General features: G+C 35.8%; 1 protein-coding gene across 1 annotated transcript in view; it reads left to right on the top strand.

Annotated features, from left to right (window-relative positions):
- The first annotated feature begins 515 nt into the window (after positions 1-515).
- LOC135074720 (monocarboxylate transporter 14-like) overlaps positions 516-22,986 on the top strand; it is a 39,402-nt gene continuing 16,931 nt past the window's right edge. Inside the window, exon 1 of the mRNA XM_063969086.1 lies at positions 516-789. The gene's annotated coding sequence lies outside the window, so the exon portion shown is untranslated. The remainder of the gene's footprint in view (positions 790-22,986) is intronic.

Raw genomic sequence — 22,986 nt, 5'->3', positions numbered from 1 at the left:
GCGTGTAGAGCATATTATGTACAACTGAAACATTTTCAGGCTGATTGTCTTACAAGATGGGATTAATTAGCAACACTAGTTTAATAAGACTCAGAGTTCAACCTTCTCTTACCTTAAAGAAGAAAACTGCAACAAAATCGTTGGTTTGAAGTTGAATCGTGACTTGGACTTTGACCCTCTTAAATAAACAATCAAGTATGTGCCGATGTGGGTACATATTTACTCGCACAAGTATTACCTACATTGATTAATGCGCCTACGTTTTTTATATGTATTAATACAATGATTGTTTTAGGTGTATCACTAGCTGTTTTTTTTTGGATAGGTCATCAATAGAACCAAACGCTGATAGTCAACCTACATTCAGAACTGGCAATGTCAAGTAATGTTAATGACCTAAAAGAAATAATAAATTGTCACGAAAATCTCTTTAGCTTCAGCAAATAGAGCGCTTGAACGTGGATGTAAAATTCCACTGATAACAGAATTGCTCTGCCAATTATCTGTTAGTGTAAACAATATAATCGAGTCAAGACATTCGGTGTCTGGATCGGGTGAGAGACGGTTGTGCGAAATCTGGGAGTGCTGGCAAAAGTGGGAATTGTAACTAAAAATGCGGTGGTATGGTGTGAGGCGCGGCGCCGTGCGTCCCGCCTCCATGTGAAGTGACTGAACTGAATCAGATGAGCCCAGTCGGCTGAACGGACCGCACGTGTGTGACGTACTGTGCTTTTTGTTGCCAGTGATCAGCTGCTTTTGTGTCATCCAGTGCCATTTACACCGCAACAGGTAAGTTTTTTGTTATGTAAACACATTTATAACCTCAATTCGGCTTACGAATATTTTTGTTACCAATATAGCGGTATAGGCCGCGTCATGGAATTCATGAATGAGTACGCGAATTGATGTTATTTTTCGTTGTTAGCGCGATAAGTGAGCATTGTTGATGTGTTTGTTAATTTTTCGCCACTTAGGACTTCGATGTGAATAGAATTTGTACCCGAATCTGTAGTGTCGCTTCTAAACGGTTTGTGACAAGATTTGTTTGTTTTTATTGTAAAGTTGTTGTTAAACAAAAAAATATCTAGAAACTTCAAGCCGGTTTTGATGCTGTACTTATACCTACGTCTGGCCAGACAATACCGGGTGTATACCGCATTCTTCATGGCTATTTTTACAATGGATAATAGGATTATGTTGTTAGTAGGTCTGCGGTAGCCTTTCTCCAGGTATTTTTCTATTGCCGCGTAACTGGTTCGAACTAGACATGTCTGGTTTCGCGACATGAACCGGTTTATTTGCAATACAGTCTCTGCCTTCGACTCTACGTCCCATAAAGTAATGCGAAAATGGTAACCTGTATCTAGGGTAAAAACTTATTGACCTTGAAAACTTATTCCGCTCATAAGCATTTAGATAATCGTACGAAATATTACTAGTTTTCTAATATGAATGTGATTCCAGTTCAAACAATCAAAATCTAGATAATAATATAAATATTCCATTTTTATCTGTACTTATTGAATTATCTTTTATCCAACAGACAAGTAAACAAATACTTACTGATTGTGCAGCAGCACTATTTTGCTTAAGCCCAAGGCATTCAAAATCATTCAGTAGGTAAGATTTGCAAAGTTTTAGTTCTTTTTTGGCATACTTTCCAAAATGCTGATGTTCAACATTGAAAACTACATGTTGAATTTTAAGTAGTGTTGACCTGATTTTCATGTGCCTTTTTGATTGGTGACATCGTTACGGTCTGGGCGAAAATTTGCGAAACGGATCGTATAGGCGCTAGAAAAGGTATAAGAATTCAATTTATTTCGGTAGGTACTAAAGGTGATTTCGTAGAGAGCTTATAGTTATATCACTTATTAGATTGTCCAATCTACATTATACTGTCATAAAAGGGTCATGACCCTACTTTTGCAGTATTATGCTTCTTTTGCCTGTGCTTTACGACCTAAATGGATATTCAATCAGTCTTTTTTTATGACTATCTTTGGACAATTTTGCCCAGCGCCACTACTTATTAATACTTTCTTTAAATACATACACATTACACATAGAACACCCAGCCGCCGTCACAGAAATTAAAATTCATCTGTTCAATTTCTGCCCGGCCAGGAATCGAACCCGGGACCCCTCGGTATCGGTACACCAAACGGCCGACAATCAGTTAACCTATTTCATCGTATTCGTTTTAACAAAGAGAAGAAATATAACATACAAAGTTTATTATTGCCAAGTAAAGGTGCTCTACCAAAACCGACGGTAATATTCTGATAGAGCGAATCGCGCGATTTTAAAATTGAGCCCATCTTTTTTAAAAGTGTATTTAACTATTGTCCTGTAATAATAAGTATTAATTCTTGAATTATTGAAATCAACTTTAAAGTAGGTACCTACTTACTGGAGATAAAAAAACCTAGAAAGTAGGTTAGGTGTTCAAACGTAGCGGTAGACCTAATAATTGTATTTATTGAACACTTATGCTGCCACTTGCTCTACATTATTGACAAGTATCCAATCATTAGCTTTGTTGGTTTTTACTTCACTACATAGTTTAGAACAAAGCAACTTTCCGCTGTCTGTCCCTGTCCTTAGTACAGTATGCTTAGATCTTTAAAACTACGCAACGGATTTTGATGCGGTTTTTTTTAATAGATAGATTCAAGAGGAAGATTTTTAAGTACTTTTAGCACCCGTGCGAAGCCGGGCGGGTCGCTAGTATGTAATACAATTTTACTCCATGGAATTGTGTCTCATATGAAACCCCTATTAAGTTCAAGTGACTCTTCTACTAAAAGTTGACCTTATAGGTGCTTTCGTGTAATAGTCGCGTGATAGTAACAATAAACTTAATTAGAAGATAAAAAGGTAGGATATTGAAGAAACAGAAACATTTGCTAAGTATAATAGTGAACACTCTCTGGTTTCCACTGCAAACCATAATGTTGCATGAATTATAAATAAACAAATTGAAAAAATCGAACTGCCTAAAGCGGGAATCGAACCCACGACCTTTACCTTTCGCTTGTTTAGACACTAATTAGAAGCGACTCTAATCACTAAGTTTTAATTGTAATAATGTGCATGGGTCTAAAAGGTACCAGTAGGATATGTGGAAAGGTATTTTTGATCCAAGTATTTCAGACGAATTCTTTGTGGTGTGAATCCTGAACTTAACACTGAGAAAATGTTGACTAGGATTAGCTTTACGTGATCTGTGGTATGATCGTAAATATATTATGTCCCATAACGGTTATGGCAGATTACATGCAACTTGCAAAGATTAGATAGCAGTAATCGGTTAGAAATAACACCGTTGTGAAAAAAGATCAATAATATTTGTCTAGACTCCAGGCTATCAAAACAAAAACATAGTTACCAGCTCAATAGAGCCACAAAATATATTTCTATTTTGCTAAAGAGCTCTACATGAACTGGGGCGGATACAAATATTATTTTGAAGTGGATCCTTCCAAAATTCAAACAGTGCTTTGAGTGTTAGCTAGGTTTAGGGACATTGAGTATCTTATGCATTCCAACGACATAAACTTCACTACGAAACGACTGTTCATCGATCTTTTAAACTGATGTCTCCAACCCGCCTGCCAAGCGTGGGGATTATGGCAAAACCCTCCGCTATAGTGGAGGAGGCTCATAGTCCAGCAGTGGACTGTAAAGGACTGTAAACGACTGTATTTTTAAAGAGATTTTTCTATAACGGAAGGAAGTGATTTTGAAAGAAAGAAAGAAGAAAGAAAGAAATATATATTACGATAAACATAACTTAGAGAACAAAGAAAGTATACGGAAAAAAGACAGAAATAACACATAAATATTACAATGAAATAAAAAGTGAACTGAGCAGTGCCACCCTGTTACAACAGCGATGGCCATCGCAATGGGACTCCACTTAGCATATGCCGTGGCCCACGGTGGGAAGGCTACGACGCTGGTTTTCAGTGGGCCCCATGCTGAGTGCTAGTGCATTTTGCTAGAGAGGCCTTCGCTCTTCTAGTAATTATTTTCGCTACACGAATGGAATTGTGAAGATGGGTGATGGGTGATGATGATGAATTTGAACGACGATTGAGAAGCAACACCACCTCCGTCAGATCCACAATGTTTTACTAGTTGTTTTAATCCAGTTAATGTATCCTAGGTCAAGCGTAATAAAAACTCTACCTTCAAACGATAAACTAAACCTTTTTAATATTAAGACAAATTAACATTCCTCCAATCTGTATATCTAAACTTTTATCGCATGTGAAAAGATTAACTAGCAGAACAAATAGTGTAAAGTAATGGTAAATAAAATAGGTATAACCGTTATCTTATCACGTGTTGAAGGTCGATTGATAAGAATCGTTTGCAGTTTGGTGTAGGCGTATGTTGTTGCATTCGTCACGGTAATCTAAACTCTATTTTAAGCACTTTAAGAGATACAGTCAGATGGTTAGGAAGAGATGAAAATAGATTAAGAAAAAACAGAAGTGACTTTTGTCAAGTGATATTAAAAGAAGTAGGTCTTTAAGTTGAGTAGACAGTTTAGAAGCTGTATTTTAATAAAATTATCCTAACTAAATTGAAAATGATGTGTAACTAATGACCCTTTGTATTCAGGTTACATTATTATCAACAACAACAACATGTTTAACAAGTATTAAAAATTATCTAAGAAAAAACATTGCAATAAATAATGTTCCCACATGCGTCATCCGAGATTTCTGCCATTTGTTATCTGAATGGACAACACGCATAAGTTGTAATATTAAGTTAAATTATGTCTTAATTTAAAGTTTAGATCACACACATTACACTAGTTTTTATTTCACCTCAATCCATCCAGTATTACCGAAGATAGAGCCTCGAGAAGTTTACGGACTTTTTAAAATTTTCAAAAATTTTCAATATTCGCGCGTGACGTCACAACATGATTTTGCAGCCCCCGCACGTTAACCCATTTACCACTTTTTGTCTTTTTCCAACTAAAATAAAATTTTACCTAACTGACAACTGTTGTTCAACTGTCTTGTTCAACTGACAAGTTTGTGTCTCTGTGCTCAATAACGAGTAAATAGTCCAGTTATTTGTTAATTTTACTTGGAAAGTTTTCCGGAATTTTTGAAAATTGGTGAATAAATAGATTTCGCTATGTTCTTTCCGAATTTTGTGACCTCGTTTATAGCCGCGCGCGCGCCCGCCTTATTGAAAAAAATCCGCCTTAAAAAAGGTTTTTGACAACTACTTTTTTCATTTTATAATTTTTGGGACATAGACAAGCTAAGAAGCTTTGATAAATGTGATAAATTTCATGTAATGTAAGTTAAATAGATTTAGAGTTGTGAAACAGTCAAATTAATGTACCTGCTAAATTGCGAGTTCTTTTTTCTTTGATCATGGCAGGACACGCTGCCGGGTGTCCAAATATGCTGAAGTATAAAAAAATTCGCGTTGCTGAAGTATACATTTTTTTTTGTCTTGTTTATAAATGCGAAAGTTTGGATGTCTGGAAGTTTAAAATAAAGTAAAGTAATGTTTATTTCTCACCAACATAACAGATAATATTATGATAACAAACAATCAGGAAAAACAAAAAGTAAGAATGTTGGTGGGTTGATACCTGAACTAGGAAGATTCCTGTGTCTCAGGTTTGTTACTCTTTCACGCAAAAAGTACTCAACGGATTTTGTTGAAACTGTACAATATTATTGTTTGTAACCCAGATTAACTTATAGGCTATAATTTATGCCGATCTGTGACACTAAATTTCACGCGGGTGAAGCCGCAGGCAAAAGCTAGTCGTGAAATAAATAGGAAAGTTTAAGGTAATGGAGCGGGCTATGCTCGGGGTTTCCCTGCGTGATCGAATCAGAAATGAGGAGATCCGCAGGAGAACCAAAGTGACCGACATAGCACGCAGAATTGCTAAAATCAAGTGGCAGTGGGTGGGCGGGACACATAGCTCGTAGAGACGATGGCCATTGGGGCAGAAAATTTCTTGAGTGGCGACCACGGGCTGGAAGACGTAGCGTGGGCAGGCCTCCTACTAGGTGGACCGACGATCTGGTAAAGGTCGCGGGAAGAACCTGAATGCGGGCAGCGCAGGACTGTTCATTATGAAAATCCCATGGAAAACCCAAAGGCCTCTCGCCTTTGTCCAGCAGTGAACGTCATTTGGAACGACGAAATAGGAAAGAATGTAACTATCAAAAATCTTCTCTAAGGCAGCATTTTTCCAATTTCGCAACGAGCGCGGCAATCACACTTAACTAACAGACTAACAGAGAGCATAGCGAAATCTATTTAATTAATCACCAATTTTCAAAACTCACGGAACACTTTCCAGGTAACCACGTTAAACTGTACCAAACGACTGCACTATAATTAAATTGATATAAAAATTTGGGTACATCTTCTCAAAAACAAAAGAACTGGTGCTAAAAGGGTTAAGTGACGTTTTGACATTTGTAGAGGGCCTTGTAGAAGGGGAGGCTATGGTGCTGAATGTGGATTAACTCGAGTGTCATAGTAACTTATTAGACTGCTAAGCTTGATGATAAAAAGAAAAATATTTTATTCAATGTACATAGTCTGGTCATAAGTTCTGTCATATGATAATAACTTTTGAATTTTGAATGAAGGTTATAAAAACATTTTTTACTGAATTAGAATTAAAAAGAAAAACTGTGCGATAGTTCGAATTTTATTTTATGTGTAGTGGACGCATAAATAAGTCTGAACTGTAGTTGTCACGTTGCATTGCTACGCGCCAAAGCAGATTTTCGTTGTGCTGAAAAAAATTAGTTTATCTTTTCATTAAATGATAGGTATAGGTGTACCAGAATCTCATGGCAAACAAAAATAATGGAAAAGTGTGTCTTTCATATGGCAAATGTCTATGGCTTTATTGTCACCTGTCAACGTAAATCAAGTGAACTGTCAGTCGCTGCAGAATTTTGTAATCTCTTCATGCCTATTTGTTGTTTTTGTGAAAAAGTCAAAAAAGCTCAAGCAAGTCATATTGTTTTCAATGTGTATTGTAAAATAAGGCATAATTCAAAGTCAATCTTTGATTTTAAAGCGCGTCGTTGAGTTGACAGTAAGTTGGAGTGAAATTGGATACATTTAGTTTATTACCTAACTGCGTCAGAAGGAGGGTTTTTTTAAATATTATTCTTATAATAGCTGCTTTATCGGGGGTTTCAGGTGTACCTCACAAATTGGTGCAGAGGAATGGTGAAAATGTTATGACCATGTAAATAAAATTGAAAAAGATTTCATTAAGTAAGATGTAAGATAGAATAATTGAAATGGTGGAAGAGCAATTTATAATAAATAACTCTTTATCTTGATCATCTATTGGAGAAAAGTGGAATCCTTGGAATCGTTTTCTAGTTATGAATGAAGTGATTAGTTATAAGTATGATACATAATAAAATTAGTTACATAAAGTAATATACGATTTACTTATTTTTCAAGACATTTTCCTATTATATTACTGACGGGATTGCTACCATGTACCTTAGTTTTGAGTTTCCAATATTTCGGCACTGTTGCAAGCGCCATGGTCACGGAGTAACTGAAGAAATTAAAACCAGACATCGTTCAGATGTGCGTTCAAAAGACCTGAGATTTAAAAAAATCCCACGTTTTGTTTAAACAGTAAGCGAAAAAAAAGTGACTTGAAAATGGAATACAAAATGATAAGGTATGGTAAATGATAAGTCTTTATCAATGAAGAAGCAGAAGTTCAATTTCATGTGACCTCCATCTAGGCTAGTTTCCATCGTCACTCAAAGTTTGGCTGCGGTCTCAAATTTGGGCTTAATTGAGGTATTTTTTGGGTGAGAGCCATAAGAACTAATGCCGTTTTATATCAAAAATTCATACTTAGAGGTAATCAACCAGGTACAAAGTATTTCCTTGTATGTTAGTCTGCCACTCTTTAGTAAGTCCCGAAATCCCTGCTTCGGCTCCCCTACTAACCATTCTAACCATTGCACACAGATAATATCTTACATGCAGCTTTTCATGTTACTACGTCACATTTTCTAAATCCGCGCGGAAAATCGCTCCTAGCGGAAGAGCGCACTTTGAGCTTGAATATTTCAGTCATTTTTAAAGATATCAAAAAAGTAAAAATACAGTATTCATTCTAATTTTTTGTAGTTTTTTTTGGCATCTTCAACAAAAATTGTGCGCCATGTCCATTCAAACGAATACTTGATCTTGAATATTATTTTTAATCCGCGACTGACGTCAAGGCACGCAATAGGACCCGCGGTTTCTGCTACTGTTACGTAGGTAGAATAAACGGTCTTTGCGACACCGCGTTTCGAGTTTACCTTCTGCTGTCAATTAAACTAATCTTCATAGCAACAAGAGTCAATTTGGTCGAAATTGAAAGCGACTAGCGATACGCGACGATCTCGCGTTTTTCATAATACAGGTCGATTTCATCCGTCTGGTAATAAACAGCTGGTTTGATTACCTATTCTTTGAATCTGTCTGTTCGATTTCCATGTGTTTAACAGACATTGAGGAACTCTATTTTTGTTTCAATTTGTTTTCGGATCAAACGTTGATTTGACTCATAAAACTCGTCAAGGTTTAAAACAAACTTAATCAATGAAAACATTTTTCTTTTTCGAATTATTTTTGATTCAATTATATTCATGTAGCTTAAATATGTATGTAATACTAAGTTTTATTTGGTGTAAATTTTAATAATATACTACATACTTCTGTCTCAAATCTATGTACCACCACCTACCTACACTTTACTAAGTTTTTCGATACTGTACTATTTATTTGGTCTCTATCATAAACTTTCCGTGGTTTTAGGATATGAATAAACATTTGTGTAATTAATAAAATATACCTAAAAACCTTTTAAATCGTTGTTAAAATTAGTTCGCCACGAGGCACATCAACCAATTGAACTGTTAAATGAAATGAGTAGCTACAAGGACAAGGTTAGTTAATATTATGATAACCAGAATCAAAGTACTGTAAGGTTAATTTGCTTTAACAAGTTTTAATTCCTCAGTTCCTTTCCATAAGTCAGTTCTGAAAAATGTTGTATTTCAAAAGTAGGATTTTTTATGAATTAAGTTATAAATATTTCTTCGAATCTAAGGAACTTTGTTTATTGGAAAATAATTTGTAGATACCCCATTACTGCTTAAGTTTTGTAAAGCAGAAACCAAAGTTGAATTTGGTAATTAATGATAACTTTTCAGTGGCTACACAGATGATCTTTCGAGTCAGTCCCATTGATAATTCTTTATTTATCTATACCGTTAACCATTCTAGAAACGTAGACCGTAACTTTTCCGCCATGATTCGACGGATTGGCATTGACAAACTCGTTGTGAGCGGTTACAGGCGATGTCCGTTCGACCTTGACTGTTTTTATACTGCTGGTGCAGTTGGAGATAAGAAATATTGTGGTAGGACTCGATTACGATTGTCCAATAAACAATTTATTTTGAAGAACTTGAAAAAATCTAATTGCTTAAGGTGGGATTCGATCCCATGACCTTTCGCTTGCCGGGCGACTGCTCTTCCATCTGAGCTACTTAGACACTGGATGAACCCGATGATTAGTTTGAGATGCAACTCTTCACGTTAGAAAATTTTAATAACTCAACAATGGTAGTTCGTGCTATAATAGAGCTCACAAAAAGTATTTTAAGCAGCTGTTTGCTGGATAGAAGCTAATCTTGTGTGTACAAATCAGATAGATTTTCATGAATTTCTATTTGCGATAAGGGGATAGTTTTGGTTTAAATGTCGAAGTACGATCGACTTTACATGCTAATCTTTCACCTGCTCATGTGGTTGAGATTTTTATTATTTGAAGTTAAACAGTACCCCAGAAGATCCTGGATACAAAGGAGTTGGAGCAGTAGGAACAAGGTGGAAATATGTAGAGCCACTGTTCGGCTGGATGTATAACTTTATTAACTGTGAATTAAGACTTCTCTTATAAGTCAATCGTAGTTAGCTTGTTTGTGTTTCCTTGTGCTACGTAGTGCGTAGCTTTACTTTAAAACCTTTGTACTTCGGGGTATTTTCCAAAGTTTTGTGAGACATCTCTCAAGCATCGCTATACAGGGTGTTTCTTGTAAGGTGTCAAGCCGAAGGCAGGTGATAGGTGAGGACTAGACCTATCGATTTCACCCCCATGTATGTTCTACGATTTTTCGTAGTTTAGAAGTTATCGTTAATTTTGAGATTTTTTCAAATTTTATGACCTAGTGGCTTAATTTTTTTTTTATCTTTTTTTTGGGTTGACTTTTATCAGATTTCTTTTTTTTGACAGATTCCCTATTAGTTGCAGATATTTGAAAAAAATAATCACCTTCCTATCTTTGATGCAAGATACAAAATTTTTGCTAGAAACATAAAAAATATGCTTTTAGCAGAAAATTCTAAAATTTTCAACTGAAATGTATGAGAAAAAAAAAGAATTTCCATAGGTCCAAAATAATTTTAAAAACTGCACAATTTTCTGAACTTTCATAATAACACAAAAAAACATGTACTTAATAGGCCATTATTTTCTGTAATAGCTCTACTAAATTAGTAAGTCGGAGATTCCGTTACATGTTTTTGACTTTCTTAGGACTAAGTAATATTTGTAATCCCCTAAGTTTACGTTATGTAGAACACATTTAGAGACAATAACTAAAAAGATTTTTTTTTGTCCACAACGTGGAAGCTCTTGCTCTTCATCTGGTATACAAAAGGGAATATGAAAATATTGATGAACTGCGGACAAAGCTGACTGAAGCACAAAACCATATTAGAATGCAAGAAGCTTTTGTAAATTTACGAATAATTGTTTTGCGTCGTTGTTGATCAGGTCAGCGGTGGACATTTTGAACATTTACTTTAAATTAAATCATTACACCCTTTTTTGCTCTCTTTCTCTCTCTCACAGACACACACACACACACACACACACACACACGCACGCGCACACACACACACACGCACGCGCGCACACACACACACACACACACACACACACAAAATCTTTCCCTTTCTCTCACACTCTAATAGGTAGGTATATCAAATTTAATCGTAAAGTAACAATCACCACTGTGGTCTAGTGGTAAGACTACCTATTTAGGACAGCCAATTCCTCTGTGGTTTAGGGTTCCGGGTGAAGCTCGCTGATCATCCATCAGTTTCCAACTTTCCATCAGGTCTGATGAAGGGCAAGAGCTTCCTCGTTGTGGATAAAAAATGTTCTGTTCAGTTATTGTCTCTAAACGTGTTCTACGTAACGTAAACTTAGTGGATTGCAAACATTAGTTAGTCCTAAGAAAGTCAAAAACATGTAACGGAATCTCCGACTTACTAATTTAGTAGAGCTATTACAGAAAATAATGGCCTATTAAGTACATGTTTTTTTGTGTTATTATGAAAGTTCAGAAAATTGTGCAGTTTTTAAAATTATTTTGGACCTATGGAAGTTCTTTTTTTTTTCAAACTTTTAAGTTGAAAATTTTAGAATGTTCTGCTAAAAGCATATTTTTTATTTTTCTAGCAAAAATTTTGTATCTTGCATCAAAGATAAGAAGGAGATTATTTTTTTCAAACATCTGCAATTACTAGGGAATCTGTCAAAAAAAAGAAATCTGAGAAAAGTCAACCCGAAAAAAAGATAAAAAAAAATTAAGCCACTAGGTCATAAAATTTGAAAAAATCTCAAAATTAACGATAACTTCTAAACTACGAAAAATCGTAGAACATACATGGGGGTGAAATCGATAGGTCTAGTCCTCACCTATCACCTGCCTTCGGCTTGACACCTTACAAGAAACACCCTGTATAAGTGTATCTATGCAACTTGATTTTATATTATTACACTATAGGTTTTTTAGCAAATCCCGAAATTATCACCGTCCGAGGCGCCAAACTTATCACAAAATTCAGATTTACAATGAGCTAACAATGTTATAGTAAACAAAGCATAGGGCACGTAAACATTGGCATTATCACGCACAATATAATAATAATTAGCGTACAACATAATATTGCTATCTCGGACTGAGTAGTTATTGTTGGTTGCTTGCCTATAATGTGTACTTAAGTGCATGTTGGGGCACGTGTTGTGTGTTTTTGTCAATAATTGGAAATCGTGACGTTTTTAACGAATTGTCACGTGACTTTAAGTTTTATTTTGTAGGTCAGTTGACGATTCTTATAAGAATTATGTAGAGTCATTCGAGGACATTAACCTTAGACTGTTCTCGTTAAAATCTAGGACTTGATACTTACTTTTTCTGCATTATCTAATTCTTGTCAATGCCAAAGTTTGAGTGTCAAAAAGTCAGCATAATAATTTCGTACTTTAGTACTCAATCTTCGTGGCCCAGTTGGAAGATAGTGTAATTCTCTCGACTCAAAGAATCTTTTCAGTTTGAAAAATTGTAAAACTACGTTTCAGTTTAGATTAATACGTTTGGTAGAGTTTCGAGGCCTGAATCTTTCCAGTCTTACCAAAAAAGTATGTCATTTATTATGCTTACTAGATAAAATAGAAAAAGGAGGTTGCGTCTTTGTTAATCCAATCTCATGTAACTCCTATTGGTCTTTGTCTAACTCCGTAAAACTCAAAGGCACTTTATCAAATTCGCACTATTGTATTCTACGATTCGCATGTCTAGCCTACCCACTCGAACTTTTCCATTGCTTCGCGAAGTTAACCGCAAGCGCATGGTACGGGGTGAACGGCCTGGCTGGACTGGTCCTGCAACCTGTACAAGATGCTTTGCATTTCACTTGTTTATTTTCATTTTTGCTGTGCGTAAACATCGATGTGGCTGAACCTCACAAGTGACGTCATTTTAAACGAATATTAGTTTTTGGAGTTGGGGATTACCCTTCTTCGCCGATGTTGCTACTGAGACACGCTGACACTATTCAACATTATTTTAAACTCTTTGGTTCCAATGATTTTTTTCTTAGTCCTATAACTATCCCCAGGGACAAACTTTGAGTGAATTGTTGGGATTTTTATTGACGGTCAAGCTGCAGAACTTGGCTACTCAGGCAGAAGTCATAGCAGTGGTGCACTAAGAATAGTTCTGTTTTTTAAATTTATTAATATTAGAAGTATAGAGAGAGAGTTTAGTAAGCTCATATAAAGTGTAGAGCCAAAGGTGGATATGTTTTTGCATTAGACTCTACCGTTATAAATGAACTAATACGTTAATGCCCATCATAAGCAGCTATATCGGATCGGTATCGTCCTAAATACCAGAATCGAGCAAGATTATCTTATTTAGAGGCCAATTTTACGCAATATACTCTAATTTCGGAATCAGGTTAATGTTCCCACCTCCAAATAGGTCGAATGGCCATTTATTGCGAATCACACGATTTCCAGCCGACCCCGATTGCCCTGAAGCCCTTACACCGTTCATGCCATCTTAGGTGCTTCATTCCCATTCCATCCAGGCTGATCCACCTGTCGGTTTACCCCTAGAGAAGTGTGGCTTCGCCACAGGAGGGGAGGATGTTGGGAACCGATTGGTGGACCAACCTCTTTTTTATATTGTCTATGTTTTTTATACTTTTTTTATTACTTGGCATTAGGTCGTATTAGGTATTTATCTATAGTACGAGTGATAACATAATTAAAGTTCGTACGGTGCTTTACGTACTTGCAACTAGACGTGAAGATGTAATGTGCTTGTATTCTTTAAGAGAGCTAGCTATAATTAGCTCTCTGAAAGAATCTTCGGGATCGGAATAGTTTCAGGAGATGAGAAGTTCAAGCGATGACATACAAGCATAGAATAAAAGGACCAAATAATATCAAGTAGTATCTACCTATAGATTGAAAAGGTTACTGTTACGGAAGCAAGACTGGTTGATATGTATCAATGTCATTAATAAATTGACTTTTTAGGCCACACTTTATAGTCGGTCGCCTGTGTACCGCTATTTTAGCAAACGTGTTTTAAACCTTAGGTATTGTAAATCGTTTTTATCAGCAGTCATTTGTCAATATTAGCAATAAAACACGTCAATCACTGATGAACTGAATGAGCATTGTCGAGTGCAAGTAACGATTGACTTTCTTTAAAAGAAAGTTTAGGTATACCTAACTGATTAATTGCTTGGCAACTAGAATAGAAAGTTTGCGGAATAGATTAACAAATAGTCACAGTTAAGGTATTTGAGAATCTAATTTATAAGAAGAACTGTTACAGTCAAAATCGCAACAACCAAGGGCATTGGTGAAAAACCACATTTAACTGATTTTTGCAGTCAAAAGTGGCTTTGACCAATAATTATGAGTTTCGACTGTAACTGAAAAATAAAATAAGAATACTGTCTCTACATTTTGGATTCTGAGTTTAGACTTTGGAGCCTGAAGTTGAATTTCAATATTTAGACACACAGTCTTTGATCTATTCTTGATTGTATTTGTTTGTAAATATTTCCATAGCATTACTAATTTGGAGCTAATGTCATTAGAGATATTATAAGACCCATCCTCTACGATCTCATTCTGAACGTGAAAAAACAATGAAAAACATAAAATGACACGATTGGCAATGGTTTTTTCCTAAATAATATTAAAATAAAAACGTTAGTTTCAACCTTGCTGTAGTTTACGGCTCTTAACTCGTTAAATTTTTAGAAATACGATTTTACGGTAAAGGACAATAACGTAGCTACTATTTAACAACATAATAACATAACGTATATTGTCAATTTATTGTTTCAATATTTCTTGTAGAAATAAAAAAGGCCCCAGTAACGAACCTTGTAAGACGCCTGCTGACTATGAATGAAGTAATCAATCAAACCCGACGATTACTGACGAATATTGAAATATCACTTTTTTCTTCCTCGACCGGGAACAAAAATAGGTAGTGAATATTATATCAAAGGCCTTCGAAGAGTCTAGAATAAGAAACAGCCTAATAGAACTGAGTGCCTACAATTGAGTCTCGTGCGCGCTAAATTATTACGACAGTTAATTGGCCAATTGAACATTGGTTAGGGTTGACACTATTCGAAACATGAAGTGGTTAGTTGAAATTATTTTCGTTCCGTTGGATACTTCGAAGGTTTAAAAGCTCAGGTTTTGGCTATAGTTTAAACAAAAGTGAATTAAGAATTTAAAATGACTAAAAAAACCGCTGTTTGCAGACACTTTAGATACAACTTAATTAATTATGCACTTAATTTCTGCTCTATCAAATGCAAGTAGATATGCATAAAATAATACCTAATCAAATACAATACAGTTGATATCCTATCAAATACACATTTTAGGTGCAAAAAGCACTCAAATATATTACGCAGACTATTTTTTTGACTCAGTAACAATTCTATCAACCCTATTTCTTCGTGTTGAGGAATTGCCCAGACAATTGCGTCTTTAATCTAACAGAGTTCTTATCTATTCATCTTACGATCGATGGTGATTACACTTTTATCTGTTTCAATTACATTACAGTAGCGGGTTGTCTTTATTAACCCGAGTTTATTGCAAACTACTTGAGTGGTATTTTTATGCCACTTTTTATTGACCTTCCTCATCTATTTTGTGAAAATTACAACTTTTTACGTTGAGAGTTAACTTCGTTCGTTTCAGCCAAATGACGTCCACTGCTGGACAAAGGTCTCCCCCAAGGCTTACCATAACGACCGGTACGCTGCCCGCATCCAGGTTCTTAGCGACCCTCACCAGATCGTCGGTCCACCTAGTAGGAGGCCTGCCCAGTGAATGCCAGGGACGAGTGACGGCCTGCCAAGAGAGTTATCTTATCAGCTTTTAAAATCTTATGTGATTTCGAAAAATATTTTTTAAATTGTGTGTTGATATTAAAACTTCCTTACTTTGATTAATATTGGCCATATCATTAAGACATTTATTAGCCTTTGCAAATTTTCCTGGAAAGTGTGACGTCTTTTGCGTCTGATGTTTATGCCTGCATTAAATCTTGGCTTCGCTGAAAGCCAAATATTTTGCCGAAAAGTCTTCCATTCGATGTCGGAGATCCCCAGGATTTTAATGAACATCGTCGATAACGGCGATGACGTCAACAGGTTATTATGACGTGTAAATATTATCTTTGGACGATAAAAGTATTTAGTTGTGTCTGAATTTTGTTTTCTTTTATCTGATTCAAATATGACGCTGATTGTTACTTAAAGAGTGACCGTGAACTGTTGCTATCGGTGAATCTAGTGAGACTTCATGCTTTGATACCAAATTAACTGCCGGCCTTGCCTAGTTGCTTGTGGGGCTTCTTCCTCTATTGTATCTACATGCTTTAATAGCCCTTGTGGCAAGTATTTACTTACGGAGTGATATATTTAGTGACTAAACTAGATGAAACTTTGAAACAGTTAGGCACAGCAATTATCCTCCTACCAGAGCAGCATTAATAACTAATGGTTTAAAATTTAAATAGCTTGTAAAATGTTTAGATAATTTAATGTTTTCAACTCGCGCGTTTTAGAATTGGCATCGCCTTATCCATAATTCATGAATCACAGGCTGTCCAGACGGTCTTATTCTGGAGAACAACATTCTCAAGGTTGCACGGAAATAGATGAGACGTGTCACAGACGCGGCATTATGAATTTTACTCGAATCTCATTACACATTTTAAAGAAAAATATTAAATTTTCTTTTACGTTGATACTGGCAGCCTAGGTGGCGCTGGCGTCTCTATTGCTGTCTACACACCAAACCCAGCTATCCACCGACATGAGTCGACTAATTTTGACAAGTTGTCAAAAGTCATAGAAAAAGTCATCGACATGATTCATTTGAAATAAAGCCGCCGGCTTTCGGTGGGCTTGGTGGGTAGAGTCCTTAATATCGAGAATCGAGTTAGAATATTCTATTCTGCTCCTCACATACCTCTTCGAAATTCAAAAACATTCCAAGACAATATTCCTATTTATACTTCAATAAGACCTACAAAATGTAGAGCTCCAGAACTGTAATTTTGTACTGACTGTAATTTTCAAAGGCTATGAGAATCAACCGTATACTTTTCCCTCATTTTCTCTGGGGTATAATTTTGCTCAATTCCTACTTCATAACAAACCGGCGTGACGTCACGGCACTTGGCACCCATGTTTCCACAGATAAACAAGGTTTAGCAACACGTGAGGGTACATCCAACTGGATATTTTGGGATCATTCGCACTGGTTGGTGTGGAGTATGTAAATGCACTCATTAGTCATTTTGCGATTTTACGTTTACCGCTTTTTTATCTGGGTCGTGTCATTTAAATCGCAGAAGTTAAGACTGAAAATTTGGCGTTTTAATGATGAAGCCAGAATAAACTTGCCGTTCCGAATTTCTGACTGAATCTGAATTCATTTATGAAAAATACATACAATGAGTATGTACCTACTAGGTTCAATATAACTATCAAGGACAAATGCATAAATTAATGTCACCTATTCTAGTATAGCTCTATGGAAAAGGTTTATTCAAGCGTGTAATATATCTTTTCAGAGGTAAAATAAGTGTAGTTACCTACAACACTGTTGGTAGAGTTCGATGGAATAAGTTACAGTAAATTACTAGAGCTAATGACGATGGAGGAGTGCTGGTTAGGTTTATAAAGAAATGCTAATAACTTAAATGTATTGTCTTCATAGACCATGAAATCTTAAGTCTTGAGATTTCTTAAGAGTTGATTAACCATCAACGAAACGAAATCGTTCAACTTTTAAAATAAAACAAAGAACCTTGGTAACTATGAAACAGCCATGGGTTTTCATGGCTACTTACTTGGCAAACCAAACGGTAACCAATGTCAATAAAACATATTTTTTACTCTACATCATACCCCAAAATAATCCGCAACCAAAAGCGCGAGACAAACAGAAAAAAAACAGTTTTTTGTCGGTCTGCGATTCCGATATTGAATTCCGCCGTCTCGGCCAAAAGCCAACGTTGGCAAATGTTTGTTTAGCGAGGTATTATTAATGCAGTAGGATAACAATAATAATATTTTGTAGTCAACGCATACTCGTATTAGGGCCCGATTCGACCAAACTTCTATCCGAGAATAACTCCTGGTGTAACTGGCACATTGACAGTTTCAGTATGGGAAATATGTCAAAACTGACGATTTATTCTGAGATTAATATTTACTCTTGTTTGGTCGAATCCACCCTTATTCAATTTAAGTCATACTACAATTAAAATGAAGTTATTGAAGGAATGCGATATTATTCGTATTTTATTCGTAAATAACATACCCATAGTTCAAAGACTTCTAATTTATGCATAGACAGAATAAAATGAATGGTTTAGAAACAAAATAAAATCTCATGAATGTTAATGGCTAAATTTTGGCACTGTTTGATAAAAACAATGGTAGGTACCTATTTTTAGTTTGAGTTTAACTATTCTTATTGAATCGTTGGATTTCATTCCTTCCTACTATAAAAATACTGAAAACGTAACGGAAAACATTTGAAAAAGCGAACACTGACGTCACAAAATGGCGTCATGTCGAACGGAACAGTTTGATTGTTACGATTGATTGCACGATAAACTGCATCGTGTACGTACACCTTTATTTGTAAACTTGGTGTACTATGCTGATTGCATACAAAGGTAACTGCAAATGCACCGTGTGGGTTCGATTGGCGAATGGCGTCCAAGCTGTAGATCCTGGCTATTATTACAGTGTGTGAGATAGGGAATAATTCCGACAATTTTCTACTTTGCTTGACCAACAATAACTCTATCACGGAAGGCTAAGTTAGCTCTGTGGTAAATATAAACTGACATTGAAAAAAATAGAATAGTTTAAAGGAGGTACCATAAAGAACAGGTGGACAGCGCACAGTGGACGTCGTTTGGCTGAAACGAACGAATTAACCTTTCAGAAGTGACTGCTCATACCACTTTGTGACGTGATGGAGATGAGAGGGGAAATGATCAAGAGCAGAGTGATGTGTGTCACATCAATTGACGTGTAATGAGACAATTTGACAGCGAGACGGCGTCAGTGCTTACTGGTTTGGGTCCACGCGGCTCGGTCACCTCGATTGACACATCCTTCAGGGTCCGTGAATTGATTGGCTATATCGCGTTTTATTGCCCTCTACAGAGATAAATAGCTGCAATTGCCGGACAACTAGGATGAACGCCATCTTATCGGTGATAAAATGCTCGATAAAAAGTTTATCATGGCGCGCAATCCAGGCCTAGGTCACTCATGTTGTAGGTTGAATAAATAAGAGAAAAGTAGATCTTCCCTAATAGAGGCAGGGTTTCCCAATTGATATAAACAAAGAGTAATGGACTCCAGTTTTGTTAGGAGACTGAATCAACCTCATATTCCCAAAAATAAATGTTATTCAGTGCTAAACCGCCTGAGGAACCAGATTTATTTTCCAGGAGTTTCCAATACCTACCTATAATCTTCCGTTCTGCCCAAAGGTAAACTGGTAGAGACTGCCATAACGCCTTTATTTGTATGAATGTGATGATACGAACAAATTTAAAATTTGCGTACGACCACACTCGTTATTGTACCAATTAAATTCAATGATTTCGTCCTCAAAATGACATCGGAAATTCGCATCAGCTCGATTAAGCTGCATCTAAATAAATGACATTAAAATAAAGGCTAACGAGCTATTAAGAGCAAATGTGTATAAGGTTATAAATAAGTTTTGTATGACGTTCGATGGATGTGACGCTATTTTCTTTGCAGTGCCCGATAGGGTCTAGGATAATGATCTGCTTAGCTTTAAAAATCTCATCTACCCTATGTAACATTATGGTGATGCGAATAATATCTGTGGCTCTATGTAACATACTCGTAGCATAATATAATATGCTTGTGTTATGCTTATTTCAATTTAAGTAAATAGATGCAACCTGACGCATTGCAAGAGACCCATATTTAATTCTCAATCAGTTCAACTTAGAAATTCATAGAAAAACCCCACCAAAAACATTTTCATGTAAATCTCCAAGACGAACCGTATGGCTCGCACTGTGAAAAAGTTACCATATTGCATGTAGAGCCAAGCTTCTGCTAACTTTTAGTTAGTCAAAATATGGTGGCATTCGCTGTCGTCACATGGTTAAACATGTTTAAATTCTGCATGTGCAGTATAGTGCATTGTTCACAGCATTGATTGACCAAACAGATAATATTATGCGTAATGCATAAGTACTTGTAAACTAAGTCTTCTTATGTCCTTAGTATTACAGATGATTTTGAAACAAAAATGTACAGTCTCATATGGCTCAACAGAAAGGTTGTTTCAAGCTAGCAATGAGTGCTGATGACTAGTTAAACTAAAAGCACTACTGCGCCGTAAACAAATGTTTTGTTGTCGATATGTTTACATAATAAAGAACCTTAAGTTTCTTTTTTGTTTTACTTGGCATTCTAAAATTTATATTCGACTTTTGTAATTGACTTTTAAATAACATATTATACCTACATAAAATATAGTACATATATTACACTATTTAATAGAAATAAATAATCATCTTACACTTAGTTACTTCGGAGTAAAAATTAAATTCATAGGTAGGTAGGTACTATCTATGCCTATGGCCAGTCATGTCGTCTCGTTCTATCGCAAAGAATCACCATTTGATAAGAGCGAGAGCAAAAACGGAAATGGATAGTTAACACTGGCCGTGTGTACTTATTTCACTTACTTATTTTTTACTTGTTTAACATCTCTTTAAAAAATTACATAATTTTACCCCAAAAATGGGGGTGTCACACGGCGCTAGTAACACTAAAGGGGGTAGAGGGGCGCGGGAGGGGAAGTATTTTGGACACAAGTTGCCGCGTAGAAATGTTATCGAACACTCCTTCTGGTTTGTTCTGTATTCTGAGCCGAAACGAAAAGTCGTGAATCAGCGTATTTTGAAGAGTGTGAATTTTATTTATTTTTATAGTTATTTCCCGCAAGGCTATAATATTAGTGTAATGTCCAATGAATCATCAGCATTTTATGGAATAATTTATCTCCAGTGTCATTTTGTCATTTGTCGAATACATTTGGACCGTAAAGTTTGGCCTTTATGGCCTGGCCTTTGGCCAAAACTGTGTCTCGTTTTACAGAAATGTGGTACTCTTACGCACATACCGACTAAAATAACTGACGGTTCTCAATGACGTCCAATTTTGTATTAACTGACATTGAAATAAACATATCTTTTAAAACTATTAAGGACAAAGAAAAATACTGATTGAAGCACATAGGTAATTTACGGCAAAATAAAATTGCAACTAGAATTAGTCAATTTAAAGGCATAAACATGATAATAATAAGCAGTTAAATATTGGAATCTTGTCTTCTGCTTCACTATTGACTGTTTAGTAAATAAAAGAAACGGATAGAGTCAATTTATCGAAATGGTTTTATGAGTTACATAATAATAATATGTACCTATTACTTATTATGTCCGCACCCGGTAAGTCGTATAGAATTTATTTCTAAAATGAGTACCTATTATTCTGTTTTGAAATAAATTACTTAGCAACACAGACGAACAAGGAAACTTCAACGATACACAAAACGCTATACCTACATGGTAATTAATTTGCAGGATGTTATTGACATGGAGTAAAATCTAGACTGGTTATAGTTAGGCGGCTACGTTTTCCCCATGGTTTTGATAGAATTATTCCATTCCACTGAATGATTTGTTTCATTGATGATTCATGGTTATTGAATGTTTTGCATGAAAAGGTTTATACTAATACAGATCAAATTGAGTCTTACACAATTTTGTGTAATGACATGGATAATTTTAGCCTACCTAAATCACATGTGTCAAGTCCACTTCTGCTGAAAAAGCACTACTTATTTATTTGGCATTATTTCGAGCGTTATTTTTTAATGTAGAGCAAGGCAGGTAGATATACTGCACCTGGTGGTGAGATGCAGTCTAGAGTGGTGCATCATACCTACCCCACTCTCATCTTGAAGAGACGCGGATTATAGTGTTCAGGTCAGGAGAGACAGCAGGCAGAATTTCAGTCCCTAGCTGTTCGCATTAAGAAGAGTTTTAATTTTTAGTGTTTTGTAATATGCTCCATACATTACTGATTAATAGCTCGGCCAAAATATCGACTACTCTGTAGGGAAAAAGGGTTTCAAAGGGAAATCATCATCATCAAAGTTCTGCTTTAATGCAGTTCTCATTCCACACTCGTCAAGCTGATAATGCGAGTTGTTTAACTCAATGCAAGCCTAATGCGATGACGTCAGCGCATGATGTCATCATCAGTTCTTAGTAGTGTTATTGCAACCACCATTGTTGGTTACTTTTAGTACTACACTTGGGTTTGACGTGAATACAATCCAAGACAACGTTTATAATAGAGGTTGAAACACCTTAGTATTCTTTTAACAGCATTTCAAAATTTTATTTCGCATTCAGGAAATGTAGTTTTAATAAGTTGGTCATATTTTCTCTTACTTATATTATGAATTACCGGAGTGTATGGGTAAATTAGTGATGAGGAAAAAACACGTTTAATCTATATTTATAAGCGAAAGGTCACTGATTGACCGACTCAATCACTCATCACGAAATATCAGAAACTACAAGTGCTAGGAGTCTCAAATTTTGCATGGGGGTTCCTTTTAGAACGTAGGTGCTCACTAGGGTGGAGCGAATTTTTTTTTTTCAGATAACTGTAATGTAATAGTCAAAATTTTGTGCCTTTAGGGATTAAATGAAGTCATGCAAAATATTAATCAATTCGGTTTAGAGTAACTGCCTCCGCATCGACACTGAATTTATAAAAAAAGTTGGTTTTAGACCTCACTTAGGCGCCACATATCTGTGCAATATTTAAATAAAAATACTATTTTTTTATCACAAATCGTTTACTGATATGCTATATTTTCAATGTAAAATACACAAAAAAGCCAGGCTTTGGGTTTATAATTTAAATAAGGGCAGTGAGGGA

The sequence above is a fragment of the Ostrinia nubilalis genome, chromosome 9, assembly GCF_963855985.1.
Source record: "Ostrinia nubilalis chromosome 9, ilOstNubi1.1, whole genome shotgun sequence".
NCBI lineage: Eukaryota > Metazoa > Arthropoda > Insecta > Lepidoptera > Crambidae > Ostrinia > Ostrinia nubilalis.
This window is presented reverse-complemented; position numbering and strand designations above follow the sequence as displayed.